General features: G+C 39.8%; 1 protein-coding gene across 1 annotated transcript in view; it reads left to right on the top strand.

Annotated features, from left to right (window-relative positions):
• Positions 1 to 1,299: 1,299 nt before the first annotated feature.
• LOC100928701 (ATP-binding cassette sub-family A member 3) overlaps positions 1,300 to 13,430 on the top strand; it is a 251,867-nt gene continuing 239,736 nt past the window's right edge. Inside the window, exon 1 of the mRNA XM_031942176.1 lies at positions 1,300 to 1,545. The gene's annotated coding sequence lies outside the window, so the exon portion shown is untranslated. The remainder of the gene's footprint in view (positions 1,546 to 13,430) is intronic.

The following is a 13,430-nucleotide window of genomic DNA, read 5'->3' as shown; positions in this document are numbered from 1 at the left end:
AACTTCCAGCAGCTGTATGTAGTAAAGATAAGGTGAAGAACTTCCAGCAGCTGAACTTCCACGGACATTTAACTTCCTCTTTTGTATTTTTAGTTTTTCTAGGTCTCTGTGACCTGCGTGAGTATGTTGAGTGGTAGCCAATATATACTTAGATTTTAGACATATGTATTTAACCTTGAATGATGACGTTTATCGCTGTTCAAGTTACCAACATCTGGCCAATTAGTTGCCTGAATCTGCTGTTTTTGGCACGAAAAACATCTAATTAAGGGGTGGGGGAGGGGCACCTATCTCTTAATGTTCTCCAACTCATGATGTAATCCTTTGTATCTAAAACCTATAAAAACCTTATCCCCTGCTTTAGCCCTTCTACCGTGAGCTCTCTCTCTTTCCCTCCTCCCGGTGGAATTGCTCATCCTCATGAGAATTAGTTAAACAACTTTTCTGCTTTTTACTTGGAGAGGTCTCTGAGTAATCATTTTTGGATAGGATTTCTATCCCTCACATAAATGACAGTGCTTACTGTAGCCCCTTCCTGAAAGAGATTGCTATTACCCCTATCTCAATCTTCATTGTTCTAAAGCATCTCGGAACTAGAAGCGATACTTACTCCAAACCCTACCTACCACAGGTGCCTACAACATCCTCGTTATTGGTGGTGAAGCCTCACTTTCAGATTCTGAGGTAATTTGAACCTTTTTTGAATTACTGTAAATGTTGTGAAATTTCTCGCATCTATTTTAAATCTGCTTCTCTCCAACTCAGGGACAAATAGAAATCCAGCAATATCCTCCTCGCAGGTCAACTGCTTCAGGTTTTAATCAGACCCAGGAGAAGTCTGGAGGCCTTGCAATGCTCAACTTCCGCTCTTCAGCTCCCAACGTGAGACCCTTCAACTATGTTACTTTTGTTGAGTTCTTGTCTTGGTCCCGTGGCAAGGACTGATTCCCACACCTTCGGCCTCCCATTCCCCAATAACAGACTAAATGCTTAAGAAGATCTCCCTCAGTTGCTGGGAAACAAGGCCAGGCCCGCCCTCAGGAGCAGGCAGGGGCACGGGCCTGAACCCTCCCCAGGCCTTTCATAAGGACTCCTTCCCCCTCTACAGCTGTCACAGGAAGTGAGTCATTAAGTACTTAAGGATCTGCGTCTAGCTTCGGTCCTGCTTATTCACTCTCTTTCTCCAAACTCCCCCTGAATAGGAAGCCCCAGGGAGGAGTCACGGAGCAGCATTTTTGGGGGTGGGGGGATTTGCCTCATGCGCAAGCGCAATTAGGGCACAGACACCCCAGGGATGGAGGAGGTGAGAGTTTCTGCTTAGAAGCCGTTGAGGGGGGAGGGTAAATTGCATCACGTGTCTTCCTCACTCTTGCCACGTGTTTAGGAAGGGTGGGCCCAGTCTCTGAGGCAACTGCTTGGGTACGTTGGTTTGGGGTGTAAGTCACAGTAATTAGTGGGCAGCCTCTGTGGGACAGGAAGTCCGGAAGTCGCGCAGGGGCAGGCGACTGTGGCCTGATCTTGCTCCTGCCACCCGTGAGAGGCCCGGTGAGTGCTGCCCATGTGTGTCCCGCGGTGCTCCCCCCCCGCGGTGCTCCCCCCGCGGTGCTCCCCTCGCGGTGCTCCCCTCGCGATGCTCCCCCCCGCGGTGCTCCCCCCCGCGGTGCTCCCTTTTTTGCCTCCTCCCTCCTCCGCGTATCCCCCTAGCCTGCTCCTCCTGCCCAGCCGGCCTCATGCCCGGAAAATGCTGTGGCAGACAAGAGCGCCATGAATCGTGCCTTTGGAATTACCAAATGCGCGCTGCTGCGTTGTGGCTTGTGTTTGTGAGGTGCCCCACGGGGGATGGGTGAGGAAATGACGCGGTGTGACTCTAAGGAAATAGTCTTGTGTGCAAAGCAATGGATGCACTGATACAAAGCCAAGTGAGCAGAACCAGGAAGAGAGTTTACACGCATCAGTAACATTAAAACAGGAAGAACTCCTGATGCAGTTAATGATCGAACAGGATTCTGGGGGACTGTAAAATACTAAGTTTTGGCCGCAGCCAATCCGATTCTGCTTATTGACTACTTGTTACGGGAATTTTTGTTGTGGTTGTTAGGGGATGAAAAGGGAGGCGAGGAAAGCAAAAATGGATACATTTTTAAAATTAAATTAAAAACCAAACACACTTCTGATCAATTAAGATTGCTTTTTTTTTTTTTTTTTTTTTTGGAGTGTGTGTGAGAGAGAGAGTGAGTGAGTGTGACAGAGACGGTGCCACTCTTTTTTTTTTTTTTAGAATCAATAGTTCTTTTGGTTAATGTTTTATAATATTATTTCTATTATTTCTGAGTTCCTTTTTTTCTTAACTTTTCTAAATATTTTTTTCTTAGCTTTTTTTCTCCCATTGTTTCCTCTGATATTCTCTTCTTCCAGATGAATAGTTTTTCAAGTTATACAAAGTCATTTTTTTTTGGTATTTTAGCATGGCCCTGAATAAGTAATTAAAGTAGCATTGTCAGTTTTATTATATCATCTCAGCTTATCTTTGAGAAATGTATGTTTCTCCAATTAGGTCTCTATTTCTTAGAATAAAGTTTATAGTCATATAGTTCTGGCCTATCTTGGTAGATAAAACTCCTAAATATTTTATACATTTTTTAGTTTAAATTGAATTTTTCTTTCTGTCTCTTCTTGCTGGTTTTGTTAGTAACCCTTAGAAACACCAATGATTTATGTAGACATTTTATATTTGGCAAATTTGAAGTTAGATGTTATGCCACACTTTCTTTGAACTGTTCTACCTCAGTTTCCCTGCACTAGTTTCCCTTATTGTCCTGACTGAGTTTCCCTGAATTGTTCTAACTCAAGTTTCCTTAACTGTTCTGCCTCAGTCCCCTTAGTTGTAAAACCCCACTCTGGTCCATTAAGACTGAGGACCATTTGCTCTAAGGTTATAAATTGTCAATATGAGAGTCAAGAAGAGGGAGAGATCAGACTTCCTGATTCCTAACTCCTTCTGCCCTCAAGAATTTATGGCACTATCGATCCACACTTAACACCGTACACCAAGATAAGGTCAAAATGGGTTCGTGATCTAGGCATAAAGAATGAGATTATAAATAAATTGGAAGAACATAGGATAGTTTACCTCTCAGACCTGTGGAAGAGGAAGGTATTTATGACCAAAGAACTAGAGATCATTATTGACTACAAAATAAAAATTTTGATTATGTCAAATTGAAAAGTTTTTGTACAAACAAAACTAATGCAGACAAAATTAGAAGGGAAGCAATAAACTGGGAAAAATACTTTTACAGTCAAAGGTTCTGATAAAGGCCTCATTTCCAAAATATATAGCGAATTGACTCTAATTTATAAAAAATCAAGCCATTCTCCAATTGATAAATGGTCAAAGGATATGAACAGACAATTCTCAGATGAAGAAATTGAAACTATTTCTAGCCATATGAAAAGATGCTCCAAGTCATTATTAATCAGAGAAATGCAAATTAAGACAACTCTGAGATAGCACTACATACTTGTCAGATTGGCTAAGATGACAGGAAAAAATGATGATGATTGTTGGAGGGGATGTGGGAAAACAGGGACACTAATACATTGTTGGTGGAATTGTGAATACATCCAGCCATTCTGGAGAGCGCTTTGGAACTATGCTCAAAAAGTTATCAAACTGTGTATACCCTTTGATCCAGCAGTGTTACTACTGGGATTATATCCCAAAGAGATTTTAAAGAAGGGAAAGAGACCTGTATGTGCACGAATGTTTGTGGCAGCCCTCTTTGTAGTGTCCAGAAACTGGAAACTGAATGGATGCCCATCAACTGGAGAATGGCTAAATAAATTGTGGTATATGAATATTATGGAATATTATTGTTCAGTAAGAAATGACCAACAGGATGATTTCAGAAAGGCCTGGAGAGACTTAAACGAACTGATGCTGAGTGAAATGAGCAGGGCCAGGAGATCATTATATACTTCAACCACAATACTATATGATGACCAGTTCTGATGGACTGGCCATCCTCAGCAATGAGATGAACCAAACCAGTTCCAATGGGGCAGTAATGAACTGAATCAACTACACCCAACAAAAGAACTCTGGAAGATGACTAAGAACCATTACATTGAATTCCCAATCCCTATATTTTTGCCTGCCAGCATTTTGGATTTCCTTCACAGGCTAATTGTACAGTATTTCAGAGTCTGATTCTTTTTGTACAGCAAAATAACGATTTGATCATGTATATTTATTGTGTATCTAATTTATACTTTAATATATTTAACATCTACTGGTCATCCTGCCATCTAGGGGAGGGGGGGTAGGGGGAGGGAGGGGAAAAATTGCAACAAAAGGTTTGGCAATTGTCAATACTGTAAAATTACCCATACATATAACTTGTAAATAAAAGGCTATTAAAAAAAAAAAAAAGAATTTATGGCACTACCCCCTCTAAAATATTCCAAAAGATAAGACTATCCCGGATACCTCATTGACATCTTTACTTCTGTTTATTCAGGCATCCTGACTTTGGCTTTTAGTAAGAATTTATAGTTTCCCCCCATCCTGACAGAACCAAATGGGTCTGTAAAGATGTTTCCTGCTTCTTTTCCCTTCTTTGTCTGAAAAGGGTACATAAAGATTTGGGATTCTCCCATTCATCACTGGATACTTTGAGAAGAGAGTCCTGTCCAGTCAATTATACTCTCCAATTAATAAAATATTAAAAACGCTCTAATCTCTATCTTTCCTCAGTTTCTCCAGCATTACATTAGCCATTCAACATTAGCCATGTTTGAGTTTTTTTTTTTTTAACTCTCAAGGTTCCTTTAAAGAAATTGTCATATCATCTACAAAAAGTGATGATTTTGTTTCCTTTTGCCTATACTTATCCCCTCAATTATTTTCTTGTTTTGTTGCAATAAATAACATGTTAGCATTATATCAAATAATAGTGGTTGCCTTCTCTCTCATCCCACCCTATCACTTATTTTCAGTTCCTCCCTATCTGCTTAATCTCTCTTACTTAAAAACATGCCCTGTCCCCCCATTTTACAAAAATTTTCACTTGATCCTTCTATGCCTATAAGCTATCATTTTATAGTTCTTCTGGCTTTTGTGACTAAATTCCTGGAAATGGCTACCTACAAAAGATACCTCCAATTATATTTTTTCCACTCAATTCTTTTTTTTTTTTACATGACCAAACCGTTATTTTGCTGTACAAAAAGAATCAGACTCTGAAATATTGTACAATTAGCTTGTGAAGGAAATCAAAAATGCAGGTGGGCATAAATATAGGGATTAGAGTTCAATGTAATGGTTTTAGTCATCACCCAGAGTTCTTTCTCTGGGCATAGTTGGTTCAGTTCATTACTGCTCCATTGGAAATGATTTGGTTGATCTCATTGCTGAGGATGGCCAGGTCCATCACAACTGGTCATCATATAGTATTGTTGTTGAAGTATATAATGATCTCCTGGTCCTTCTCATTTCACTCAGCATCAGTTAATTGTAAGTCCCTCAGGCCTTTCTGAAATCATCCTGTTGGTCATTTCTTACAGAACAGTAATATTCCATAATATTCATATACCACAATTTATTCAGCCATTCTCCAACTGATGGGCATCCATTCAGTTTCCAGTTTCTGGCCACTACAAAAGGGCTGCCACAAACATTCGTGCACATACAGGTCCCTTTCCCTTCTTTATGATCTCTTTGGGATATAATCCCAGTAGTAACACTGCTGGATCAAAGGGTATGCACAGTTTGATAACTTTTTGAGCATAATTCCAAACTACTCTCCAGAATGGTTGGATTCGTTCACAACTCCACCAACAATGCATCAATGCACCAGTTTTCCCACATCTCCTCCAACAATCATCATTATTTTTTCCTGTCATCTTAGCCAATCTGACAGGTGTGTATCCATTCTCTTCTTAACCCATTACAGTCTGACTTCTAACTTTATCATCTCACTGAAATTGCCCTTGCCAAATCTAATAGGGATAGGCTTCCACTATATTAAGGGCCATCTTCAGTCATCCTGAACTATATCTGGCTACTGGACTCAGATGGTTTTAGAAGAGAAAGTGAGGCTGGTAACTTTGCACAGCCCTCCTTCCCTCAGATTCAATTCACTTATGTTATTGCATCACATCTCTGATGTCATTGTTGTCTAAGGAACTAAGAACAAACAACAACAACAATAATGACAACAGTGATCTCTTAGTTAACAAATCCATTGGCCTTTTCTTAGTCCTCATTCTCCTTGATTTCTCTGTCTGCAGTCTCTTCTCCCCTTAACTCCTCTGCCCCCCTTCTAATAACTACTGCCACTCTAGTGTAGCCATGTGGGTTCTGGGTAGGTGGGTGTCAGGAATTGCCAGGAAGGGCTGCACAAAGTAACACCTTTGTTAAGTGTTCAGTGACTCACGAGTATCTAATTTAGTCCCAACATCAGGACTGGTTGTTGAGTTTTGTCCCCTACAAGTAGGCTTATGGATGAAGGCTTTTTTATGATTGGATGTACTATTCAGTCGTTAATTGTGTGACTTACACCTACAAGTACTTTTACAGCAGCTATATGATGACTTGCCTTTATATATGCATGCTCAATGACTGAGATCACTTTTCTGATAGTAGGGGAAGATAAGAGAAAAGTTTGTGCTATTAACATTCTGGAATTAAGAAGAAAATGTCCTTATTTTGTAGGTGGTAGAGGAGAAACTAATCAGTTGTAAAGCCAATGAACTGTTTCCCTCCCTAGAATTTCCTCTTTTCCTTTCATCAGCTCATAAGCACTTTTACTAGTGATGACTCAAACCATGGCATGGTGATTCCTTTAAAAGAGTGGTTATTATTTCCCCTAAACTACCATATGCCTACAACTGATGATTTCTCAATTCTACAACTCTCATTATTATTTATAATTATCACATTGCTTGATATGTACATTTGTCTTTCCAAATAGATAAAAAAGTTCCAAGTAGGCAAGCATAATTTTAAATATTATGCCCACAGTGGACAGTAAATGTTCATCAATTACTTGAATTGATTACTCTTTAATTATACAATTCTTATTTTCTGCCCTACACAACTTGGTCAATCTCCACATCAAACAAGGACACTAATATTTTCTTTGAAACCTGAAACAACTGAAAACTCTTACATGGCTAAAACTTGACAATGGAATAATAGAATTAATGGAAAACTTTTGACCTTTTTGAAATAACAAGCCAATAGAAACTGGAAATTGAATGGATGCCCATCAGTTGGAAAATGGTTGGGTAAATTGTGGTATATGAATGTTACAGAATATTATTGTTCTGTAAGAAATGACCAACAGGATGAATACAGAGAGGCTTGGAGAGACTTACATGAACTGATGCTGAGTGAAATGAGCAGAATGAGGAGATCATTATATACCTCAACAACGATACTGTATGAGAATGTATTCTGATGGAAGTGGATTTCTTTGACAAAGAGAAGATCTAAATCAGTTTCAGTCGATCAATGATGGACAGAAGCAGCTACACTCAAAGAAAGAACACTGGGAAATGAATGTAAATTGTTTGCATTTTTGTTTTTCTTCCCAGGTTATTTTTACCTTCTGAATGCAATTCTTCCTCTACAACAAGAGAACTGTTCGGTTCTGCACACATATATTGTATCTAGGATATACTGTGACATATTTAACATGTATAGGACTGCTTGCCATCTGGGGGAAGGGGTGAAGGGAGGGAGGGGAAAAGTCAGAACAGAAGTGAGTGCAAGGGATAATGTTGTAAAAAATTACCCAGGCATAGGTTCTGTCAATAAAAAGTTATAATTAAAAATAAATAAATAAAAGACCTATCAGCAACCACAAAAGAGAAAAAAAAGAAAAGAAATAAGCCAAATAAGAGGAAGAAGAGAATATAGCATCTTCAAAAATCTTTAAAATTTCCTAAGGGATTTTATTTGTGGAAGAATTTTCCTGATTGAGAGCCCTTTGTTATCTTTTGTGGCATATAAATAAATCTCTTCTAGGAAGTATTTCACATGATTGGACTCATCTGACTGTGTTCACTCTCTAGTGTATCTCTAATCCCCTCCCAATCCAAGGAGTTACATAGCTTATTCTATATGAAGTATCATTCGTTGACATAGTATATACTATTAAGGATGTTGGCATGTTTGTGAATATATACTTTATTTCCCCTAAGCAAAGCACAGTAATAACTAGTGTACTTTCATTCAGCAAAAACTCAGTTCTTAATTGAATGTCCTTTGATCTTGGAAGCCAGGGTAATAATATATAGCCATCCAAGAAAGTGAGAATTTTGTAAATCAAAATCACCAGTAAATCTAGAATCAAAAATATGTATCCCTGATTAAAATGACCTTTATCATAGCTAGTTATTACATGTATCTCAATGATAAGAATGAAAATTTGTCTTGGAATGATTTCCTAAGTAATCACATATTCCTCTGAAAGGAAATTGTAGTATCTAAAGTAGTGATGATGCCTGAAATGAAGTTTCCAGAAGTATTCCTACTTTGTCTCTAAAGAATTCAAGTATTAAGTGCCTTGCACTATATTATGATCTCTTTGGCATACAGACTCTGTACAGACACTGATGGATCAAAGGGTTTGCAAGGTTTTATAGCCCTTTAGGCATAGTTCCAAATTGCTCTCCAGAATAGTTGGATCAATTCACAACTCCACCAACAAAACATTAGTACTCCAGTTTTCCCACATCCCCTCCAACATTATCATGACCTCATTTGTTTTCTACTTGCTGTACTTGCTTGTAACACTACTCTTGGACTAGCTTGCTGCTGGGGAAGCTGTGGGCGGCAGCAGCAGTCTGTCCAGGGTTATTCCCCAACCCCCCTGAGTTCCACAGTCTTTGATAACAACTTGAGGACTCATTCAGGATTTCCCAAAACCCCTGGGTGCCTGCCTGAGGGTACCAACTTTCAGCATCCCTTAGCTCTCTTACTTTGGCTCCCCCAGGGCTGTAGTGGGACTTGAGACATAGGTGCTGGCCTAGGAGAGTGGCTGAACAAATCCAGGGAAGAGGGAGCCCGTCAGGGACCATGCAAGTCAATGTGTCAGACAAGGTAGGAAGATTTGTGTCTAAAGTACTGCCTTCTTGGTTCAGCATCATATCCTAGAATAGACCAGCCCAGTTCTGAGCCCTCAGAGGAAGAATCTTAGGATGGGAGAGAAAACCGGTAAGACAAAGGTGCCAGGGGAGGTAAGGATTCCCTCCCTGAGATTCCATTGGGGAGGATTTAGCTAACTGGGGTACCAAGACTACGCAGGGAAAGGATAAAAAAAAAAAAAGTGATTAAATATTGTTGTTATAAGTAACCAAAGGATCCTATGCCGAAACTGTCGGTATTTTGGCTAAAGTTTGGGGCAGATGAGGACTGGATTTGTCAATTCCTAAATCTATATATAAATGATAAGGTTCCAGTAAGATGGATGAAGAAGATTATACAAAGTTGGGTGAGAGGTCTGGGCAGCAGTGACTACCTTATTGGGTAAATGGTCTTGCAAAGGAGACAAATTATTTCTCCTCTTTCCACCAACAAAGAAAGAGAAGGAGGGAGAAAGAACAAGAGGAAATAAATAAATGGTACTCTCTTTCAAGTAGATGCCCTCCTTATCAATCTCTCCTTTCTACTACTCCTCAATTCCCTGCTGTACCTCACTTTTCTATGCAGCAGCAGCAGTGCCCAGAGCACTGTAAATACCTCAGCAGGAGAAAAGGGAATCCACTCTAGATTAAGGGATGAATTGTCTCAAGGTCAAAAAGACTAGAACACTTTCCCTGACCCTCCACTCTGGCTCTCGTGTACCCTCTTCATGAGGTTCCCTTGGGAGGTCCAGGAGAAGGACTAGGATATGAATGTCCCCTCTCTTGGTGCTGTAGAGGTACGGGTGTTTGAAAGGGAAATGAATCCCCTGATAGGGGATCTTGTGGGGCTGTCAGAACAATTAGACCAGTTTGGGGGTCCAAATATTTATTCCTGGAATGAATTAATGTCCATTCTTAATGTTCTCTTTACTGAGGAAGAAAGGAATACGATCAGGAAGGTAGCAATGGGAAGGTGGGAGAGGAGCATCCTTCCACCAGGGTGCTTTGCCCACTGAGTTAAATACTCCAATGTGGATCCAGGATGGGATCATAACAATGTGGCCCATAGAATCCATATGCAAGGTCTGAGAGAATTAATTATAACTGGAATTAAGGAAATAGTACTAAAATGTCAAAATCTAAATGGTGCCTTTGATATCACTCAGGAAAAGGATAAAATTCCCTTTGAATTCTTAGAGAGAATGAGGGAAAATATGAGAAAGTAGGATCCCTGAGATCCAGTAGCTAAAGGAATGCTTAGAGTTCATTTTTAATCAGTTCTTATCTGGACCTTAAGAAGAAGCTCTAGAAAATAGATTGATGGAAATTAGAGCTGTTGAGGAAGCACAGAAAGTCTAAGTAGAGAGGATGAAAAGCAGAAGCAGAAAACTAGCCTTATGATACAGACAGTAAGGAAAGTGGTAAAGAAGGAACCCCTTAGGATAGGGGGATGGAGAAGGGACAAAAATGTCAATTTTGAGCTATTGGAAACCTGGAAACAGATGGACAGAGAAAGTTAGTGAAGCAGGACACAAAAGAAAATGGGAGGGTAAGAAGGAATGTTTTTGTTTTTTTTTTTTGTGGGAAGTGAGGACATTTCAGAAGAGAATCCCCCGATCTTAAGGGAAGAGTGCCTCTTATAGTCTTTGATGAGGAAGAATAGGACATTAAGCCCAACTGGGAACCCTGGGTAAACTTGAAGCTTGGAAACTCCAGGGAAGAAGTTGTTTGCCTAGTTGACACAGGAGCTGAGAGATCACCCTTGGCTCTCTGGTCAAAAGTGATGAAGTGAAAATATTTTAAAGGTCTCTGGAGATAAGGGAGAAAACTTTGGGTACCAATTTTTAAAGAAGTAGAAATAGAATGGGAAGGTAAAAGAGACAAGGACAAATTGTTTTATGTATCTGAAGCAGGTACCAATTTATTAGGAAGGAATTTGAGAATTAGGCTGAATTTGGAAATGAGTGTGAAATAAGCAGTTGAGAGTCAAATACGAATTTTGACAACTAAAGAAGAGGAGAAAATTAATTTTAGGGTTTGGACTAGGGATGGGAATCAAGAAGGACTAAAAATAAAGCCCTTAGAGAACCCTCAGAATGGTGGCAAGACAATACCCCATCCTATGGAAGGAAAGAAAGCACTACAACTGTAAATTACACAGCTACTATAGGATAAGCATCTAGAACCAAGAATGTCCAGATTCAGCACACCAATACTTCCAGTAAGGAAACACAGTGATAATTACTGATTACAACAGGATCTTAGAAAAGTTACTCAGTTGGTATCAGTCTACCACCCAATGGTACCTAAACCATATACATTACTCAGCACAAGGAGGAATTTTGGGCCTGCCTTCTTAATCTAGATAGCAGGGTTATTTTTGCGTTCACGTGGGAGAATCATGATATTGGTAGAAATACAGATGGACGGTGTTATCCCAAAGGTGCACCAAGGCATCCAATCTTTTTGGGGAAGTTTTAGAAGGGGTATTGGTGTTATTCCTAGTTCCCCCAGAAATCAAGTTGTTACAATATGTGAATGATTGTCTTTTGTCTGGAAAGAAGAGGGAAGAAATTTCAGGGATTACTATTGCATTTTTGAACTTTTTGGATACTCAGGGTTTGAGAGTTTCACCTAAGAAATCACAATTTCTGCAGAGAGATTAGGTATTTGGAACATTTAATTAGTGAAGGAACTAGGAAAATCAGCCCTGTGTGAGTTTAAAGGATTATTACCTTCTCTTATCTCAAACTAAGTTGGATACTCAGGGTTTGAGAGTTTCACCTAAGAAATCACAATTTTTGCAGAGAGAGATTAGGTATTTGGTACATTTAATTAGTGAAGGAACTAGGAAAATCAGCCCTGTGTGAGTTTAAAGGATTATAACCTTCTCTTATGTCAAACTAAGTGGGAGTTTAGGATTATATAAGAAATTGTGAGGAGAAAAATCTGAGGTCCTAACCTGGACAAAGCAAGAAAAAGAAGAGGTGGCCAAATTGAAGCATGACCAGATGACTGCTCCAGTCCTGGCCCCTCCCCACCTTAGACAAACCATTTCACTTGTTTTTTACTTTAACTCAATGTTAAGGGAGGGGCTTTAGGGGTGTTAACTCAATCGGAGGATGGACAAAGACAGCCGATGACCTTCAGGTCAAAGTTACTAGGCTCAGTGTCTCAGGGATGGTCTGAGTGTGTTCAAGCTGTGGCAGCTATGGCCATATTAGGAGAGAGTAGTAAGTTGGCATTTGCGGGAGCACTAGTGGTGAGCACCCCACATCAAATTAGGACAATTAAACCAAAAGGCAGGGAGATGGCTGACTGTTTCAAGGATATTAAAATATCAGGCTATATTAATGGAAAAAGATGATTTAATCCTGGCTACTGATAGTAATGTTAATCCTGCAGCTTTTCTGCAAAAAGGAGAATGAAGGGGTCAGGACAACCTTGATAAACTTGATAAACTTTCAGACCAAAGTGAGGCAAAAGTTACTGGATACTCCTTTTGAATCACGATCAGTTTCCTGCTTACCTTCTAATTTTTGCTATAATGATTTTCTCTGTGTAAAAACCCTTTACTTTTCTTGACTTCACCCTTCACAGTTAATTGAATCTCTCCTCTTTTCCTCTCCATCCCTCTTCTCGAAAACCTCCATCCCCTCCCCCCAAAAAACCTGGTTATACAGATCTCTATCTGGTGTTTAGATTATTTGGTTATTTTGTATTTGAAGACATTCCTTTATTTCTTTTGGGTTCTCAATTTTGTTAGCATGTAACTAACTTCGTAATATGTTCTGATTATTTTTACTTCTAGTTTTGTTATGATTTTAAATTTAAGCCTTAGTCATTTGTTGTGAAGATCGCGTATTTTAAAATCAGCAGGAGTCCGGAGTTCAGGTTAGGGGAAAATCGTCAATCTTTATTCTCAGTGAAGAAGGATCGGAGGTGGAAGAGAATCGGCGATAGCAATGTGTGCAGCTGAGTCAAGAAGCTAGCTAGACCTGCAGCCACACGACCAGCAGCTAGGAGAATGGACCCAGGCCCAATCTCTCCCAGCTTCTCTTCCTGTTCCTCTCTCTGCCTCCACCCACCAAAATCGTCATTTCCTGTACAACACATCAGGACTTGCACAGAGAGTGGGCAGGGACCATTCTTTATCCAATCATGTATATTAATAGAGTATAGCCCAATTACCATTTAGCCTCATGTACTTGGGACCTAAGTGCATCAACTCAAACTTCAGCCCATTACATCTCCCTCTTTCTTTTTAGAACACAGGTGGTCATGCCATCCCTGACTCC

This window comes from Sarcophilus harrisii, chromosome 1 (genome assembly GCF_902635505.1).
Source record: "Sarcophilus harrisii chromosome 1, mSarHar1.11, whole genome shotgun sequence".
NCBI lineage: Eukaryota > Metazoa > Chordata > Mammalia > Dasyuromorphia > Dasyuridae > Sarcophilus > Sarcophilus harrisii.
The sequence above is the reverse complement of the archived record's forward strand: the minus strand, read 5'-3'. Positions and strand labels throughout refer to the sequence as shown.